Source organism: Festucalex cinctus, chromosome 7 (genome assembly GCF_051991245.1).
Source record: "Festucalex cinctus isolate MCC-2025b chromosome 7, RoL_Fcin_1.0, whole genome shotgun sequence".
NCBI classification, from domain to species: Eukaryota; Metazoa; Chordata; class Actinopteri; order Syngnathiformes; family Syngnathidae; genus Festucalex; species Festucalex cinctus.
The window spans coordinates 18,932,745-18,939,461 of record NC_135417.1 but is presented as its reverse complement, the minus strand read 5'-3'; positions in this window follow the sequence as shown (position 1 = coordinate 18,939,461).

Sequence of the window (6,717 nt, the reverse complement as noted above, 5' to 3'; positions counted from 1 at the left end):
AACCGGTGTGATTTGGTCCACGTTACCAGCAGTAAATCGGATGTCCAGGAACTCTCTTAGAGATAAGGTGAAAAGCTCGGTCATCAGTCGAGCTGCTGCTCCTCACATTGAGAGGAAAGACTGGACGAAGTGGCTAGGGAAAGGGAAATCTGGAAGTCTACAAAGCCAACCTCAGATAAAGTGAAGAGAATGGAGAATGACACCTGAGTACTTGGGAGGGTGTGAAAACACACAGTAGGTCAGCTAAAAGCAGAAGTAATGTGTTGTGAAAGCTCAAATGTAATTGCAGAGGGCATATAGGGTTATGATTTTGGAAATGTTCATTGTTCAGTTCCATATCCTTCATTGTCCCTCATTCTGTCCCTGATAATTAGGTGAATCAGAGAAAAAAAAAAAGAGGCTACCCATTTGGGAGTGGGGGCTGGAGGCCTCTTGCATTCCCTCCATCAATTAATGCGAGAGCCAATCCAGAGGAGCACTGCTGATTACTGAGACAGCAGCAGGCTGTCACCAAGCAAGATACTGTAACGTCACAGTTTAACAGGATTTGGTCCTCTTTTTGTATTTAAGTGAAATATGGCCTTGATAAGGTTAAAGTAAAAATGTTGCTCGATCCTGTCATCTTTTTCTTGTCAGAGAGATAAAGAAACGATTCCTATCCCTCTATTAGTCTCCGTTAGTTGATGTGCATCACAGCCTTCACATTAATCACCAGTCTGTCACTGCTTTCTCTCCTCCTGTTCTCAATTTATTCACATTCCTCTCTTTCCCTTTCCTTCGCCGTGAATCACGCCTAATTAGGCGCACTCTACATCTGATTTTCATAAAAGGCTCGGGGGAAGGGTACATTTCGTTATGACAATTATTTTTCATATGTGGAACAGGGACAATGGATAATGGTTATTAGTATTTGCAGCAGTAAAAGGGAACTACCAAAATATGCCCCTTTGATAGGGTGACCAGATTTTCTTAATTAAAAATCGTGAACCTACAATTTAGCTGAAAATCAAATACACAATACATTTTCACCAGGAACTATTTATCAACCTTGCCAGCAAGCGGAATTCTTGCAGTATTTGTGTTTTCACAAACTCCGGAGAATACATCTTGTTCCGGTCCTGCTGATACGTATGCAGCCAACCTTTTTTTTTTTTAGGTCGGACCAATCAGGCGTTGTTTAGGGTGGCACAAAACCAATAAGCGCCCATGGTGGGGAGAAACAAACAAACCTAACAGACGAATGGACGCTGCAATTAATTCTGTTCTCGCAGAATTACTCACCATTTCTTGGTTGAATTTGAATAGCGAGAGGCGCTTCGTGCATTTTTATCTGGTAAAGATGTTCATACTTTTCCCCCTTCCGCCTCTCTTAACACGAGACGGAAGACAACATTTTGATCCGTTGCCTTGATTGGTCAAAACAAATATGCAAAGATGCCGCATCGTCCAATCAGCTCGAAGTATTGTACAGCAAGTCCCTCCTTTCCCGAAAGGATCTGCCGAGTGAAGTCCCAGACTGAAAATGTGAAGAACTCCCTTGATTGAATCACAATTATCAATCTGGCTTGTGAGGTTAACTATTTATAACAAATAAAATCGCTAGTCAATCTGGTGAGAGGTGGTTATGTTATTGCTTTAACTAATACTAAACAAGTGAATGTCAAAGTCTTTTTTTGCTATTTTTTCGCAGCCTTTGGAAGCCGGCTGTGCTGTTTACCTCGCGCTCGTCCCATATTGTAACATTGTAAATATGCTGCAGAAAAGCTTAGAATCATTAAGCTAGTAGGACTATATTTTGCATGATTCTTTGACATGAAAGCAGGAAATAGTTCTCGTTATGGTATGATGAAAACAAGCCTGTCTGCGATTAGATGCGGATGAGAATGAGACCGCAAATGTGGATGTGAAAGTAATTAAGACAGAATTGTGCACTTTAATTCATTTTTATTGTTTTGTCATATGAATTGCTATGATAACCGTGTGATTGACATACACATGGATTGCTGACTGGAGTTGAAAAATTAAAAAAAAGAAATGCGACGCCGCGACAGGACCTGTGTAAAAACCGGACAAAACAATTGGATTGACAAAATCCAATTGGATTTGGGACATTTCGGCTCAAAACTAGGACTGCCATTGACCAATCACTAGCATGGACACAATACTGCATCATTTCCTGTACAGGACTGTCTCAGAAAATTAGAATATTGTGATAAAGTCCATTATTTTCTGTAATGCAATTAAATAAGCAAAAATGCCATACATTCTGGATTCATTACAAATCAACTGAAATATTGCCTTTTATTATTTCAATATTGCTGATTATGGCTTACAGCTTAAAAAACTCAAATATCCTATCTCAAAATATTAGAATAATTCCTCAGACCAAGTAAAAAAAAAAAGCCATAATCAGCAATATTAAAACAATAAAAGGCTTGCAATATTTCAGTTGATTTGTAATGAATCCAGAATGTATGGCATTTTTGCTTATTTAATTGCATTACAGGAAATAATGGACTTTATCACAATATTCTAATTTTCTGAGACAGTCCTGTATGTCGTAGTTAATGTACATATAAAAATAACAAAACAGGTTATGAACGATATATAATAAAACATATTTAAAAATACAAAAAAAGTCAGGCTGATGTATTTTTTTAATCCATTTAGAACTGACTGTGTATTTCTTCTATATTCTTGCAGCATGAGCATTTTTCTTCTCAATTAGAGGCTAAAGGACAGCTATAAATGCAAATTAGAAAAATTCTCATTTATGGAAAAAAGACTAAATGTCACCTGTCTCTCCATATTTCTTTATTTATTAGGAAAACTCTTATTTTCAACACAGATGGTTTTTTTTGTTTTGTTTTTTTGCATTATTCATCGTGTGTGCCCTATCGTCCTCATAAGAGCAGAAATACCAAATAGCCTGCGGGTGAATCCAGGATAATGAGAAAACATTGGTTTTAGTTTTGGAAGATCCACTGCTAACACACACGCACACACACTTCCACTTGTGCTGATAATGCCTACTGCCATATTGAGTGGGCTCTATTGTTTACGGCCCCCTGGACAGGATCTCCAGATGGCAGGGTGCCTATTACTGCGGCCCTCACTGTGAGGGCCCCACTGTGCCCGTGTGTGTGTGTTTATCTAGCAACGCGCGAGCATGCAAATATGCGCATGCGTTCACCTCCGTAATTGTGTGCGCTTCTTTCTATATGTCTGCAGGGCAGGCGGTGAGTGTGTGCGGGCTTGTGGCTCTGTGTGTGCGTGGAGTAAGGGGCAAGTCCAAGACACCAGTGTGACATTCCTTCAAAGGCCTCATCAGAGCGTCTCCCGACAAAAGAAAATGCAGCTCAAGGCTCGGGGGATTAGCCGGGCCTCGGTCATTAGGCCTCACCCAAATAGCCCTGAGGAGAAGCTCCTGGATCTATAGCATGAAACGCATACAACATCCTCACAGCCGTATGGTGGGCCCAGCTCATGAATATCATTACATAGTAATGGAGAGTAACTAAAGCCCAGTTATCACAATATGTTTGGCCATGCTTGTCAGGGCGGAATTCAAGGGACGGGATAAAGTAAGTGTCTTGAATATTTAAATCCTGATCTAATTTAGTCAAATGGGCATTGATGCTGTACAAGTTGAGCTAATGCATTTTTTTGTGCCAGTGTGCCATCATCTTTTTCATTCTAGACCTAAAATACGGACCGCGGACCACATCCAAATTCTCTGACCAGCCCTAACAGTTTTCCATCATTCCATCCCTCCATCCATTTTCTTGACCGTTTATTCCTCACAAGGGTCGTGGGGGGTGCTGGCGCCTATCTCAGCTGGCTCTGGGCAGTAAGCGGGGCACACCCTGGACTGGTTGTCAGTCAATTGCAGGGCACAGAGAGACGAACAACCATCCACACTCACAAGCACACCTCGGGACAATTCGGAGCATCCAATTAACCTGCCATGCATGTCTTTGGAATGTGGGAGGAGACCGGAGTACCCGGAGAAGACGCACGCGGGCACGGGGAGAACATGCAAACTCCACCCAGGAAGAGTCCTCAGAACTGGGAGGCGTTCGTGTTAACCACTCATCCACCATGCCGCCCCTAATAGTTTTCATGAAGTCAAAATAAAATGTTCAAACTGAAAGACTGTTTGCCCAATTTACACTGACTGCGGAACGGACGTGGACGGCATCCGTACGGATACCACAAGGAATAGAAAGCATGAGTCTGTGTCAATTCACAAATGCAGTGCGTATGTGCTGTGTTTCCTGAAGCCTTCTGTTTTTCCGCATGCGGATTTTCATGAAGAAGAAGAAATGACACGAGCCGGACAGGAAGTCGGATGTCGGCATCAAGGTAGATCCGGTATATTTCAAAATAAAACCGTTTGCGAACTTGTTTTTTTTTTGTTTTTTTGGGGGGGGAGGGAAGCTAGCTAACTACATAGCATGACATGACATTTAAAAGACAAAAACCAAGCTCAGAATGAATTAAACATGACAAAATAACTCTACTTAAACATAAAACGTACTTGTAGAAGAGCCATAGCAGAAGTCCCAGTCCAAAAAGCACATCGATGTGTCAACATGCAAGCGTGGCTATTGTTTACCAATAGGACTCTATGTACACGGTTGTTATCACCTGAACTCAACTCACCAACATGAACCCCGGTGATCTTGTGGTCTGGCGGCTGCAGATTTCCGGACACGCAACACACGCGATGTGAATTGCAGTCCGTGTGGATGCCGTATGGAAAATGCTCCGCATCCGCTCCGCAGTCAGTGTGAATTGAGCGCGATGTTTGTTTTCTCGCCTGGTGTGCAACAGCGGTGTGAAGGCATTAGAAGCTTGTTGGATCATCTTAATGGCAACCATTGTTGGAGCACCAATAATCAATACTACAAAACATGGACTCGTTGAGGTAAATACAGTAATCAATCTCCATAGGTCACTGAGGTTGAGTCAGATGGCTTGGAACTGGGTAGTGACAGGATGGGGGGGGATCAAATATATTTGTTTATTTTGGGGGGAAGTGGAATTAATCAAGGGACCACTTGAAGTGTGTTCTGGTGTAAGTCAAATAATAAAAAGGCTTTTAGGTCTTATCAATGGATAAAAAATGAAGTTGAAAGTGAGTATTTTCACTGGTATGGAAATGTATATTAACAAAATTATAGAAAGGAGTATTCCTGTCTTATAAGATGACACACATTGTTTTACGATATCCTTTAAAAGGCCATGAAGCTATGTGTGTTTTATTTATGCATTACAGCCAAAATGTGAGAAGCTGAGAAAATACATTCGCCATAGAAGCACTGACAGGACATGCTGTGCTACTCTTTTGTATGCCACAGTGACATGTTGACATTTGAACATAATGGTGCCAATAATGCATTCGTCTGTTCTCCGTTTATGGAGCAGCAGTCAGGAGTGACAGCAATGATAACATCATTCAGAAACGATCACACCACTAATGCTAATAATTTTTGGTTTGGTTTAGTTCATTGAACATCAAACATGCAATACAACATATAAAATAAAAGTGAAGGGAAGAAAATAAAAGCCAAAAAGGATAGGAAATATCAGCAAAGTCAGAATTCATATGTTCAAATTGAGTAGAAAAATGTACAAGAACTTATCTAGTCCTACCCCCACTAACTTATATCATAATAATGTACTATTAGTTATTATATTTAACTAGACTAAGTGCAATTTCTGGAGAAATTGTGTGGGAATGCTGAAATCTAGCTGAATGCTAAGCTGAATGCCTATGAAGTAAATTGAAAGATAAATTATGTGAAAATTACAATGTTTTAATTGAAGTTGAAAGATAAATGAATAAGAAGAAAACTTGAACTGCAATCTGTCTAAAGTGGAATTTAATCATTTCAGAGAAATTATAATCCATTTCCTGAAATGATAGTCAGTTGGTATCAAACCATCGAATGTACTAAAATGTGGTCCAAGCGGGGTTTGAACCCAGGTTCTCCATGGGGGAAGAAATTGCTCTAACGACTGAGCTAACTTGCCATGGCCAATGGCGTATTTATTTTAAAAATAGCCATCTGATGAACGCTAACTTCATTTTAACCATTTCAGTGAAATTGTAATGCATTTCCTGATAGTCAGTTGGTATACAGTTATATCACTAAGCATAATTGCCATGGATATATTTCCAATGTACATACAGTGAGAGATGGGATTTGAACCTGGGACCTCCTAGTTACTGGACAATGCACTTAACCACGTGCTCAACTGAGCAGGATTAGAGAGCTGGTAATCATGATCAGTTGTATGGATGGAAGTGGGCATGGAAGGACTCCAATTGACAATCCCATTGAAAATGAATGGGGGGGAAGTTGATATTTAACGTCAAATTGTGCGAGTACTGTGAGTAATACGGAATCAGATGATATATACCCCGGAAGGCGTGAATTTTTGAGGCAAGTTGAATTTGAACGGTGTAAATCGGAAGTATTATGTGGGAGTTGTTTCTCGGCAAATAAGTGAGGAGAATAAAAATTCGAATAACATATGTGGGATGTTTTCCGCATTCCCACAATAATATATCACTAAAATAGCGAAAAAATAAGCAAATAAAGGGAAAAAAGAAAATAAGCAGAACATGCACTTTACAAATATTAGTCAATATTAGTTTATAAATTCTAAACGCTTACACACAAAAAAGGCAAAGTTGGTTATTGTATA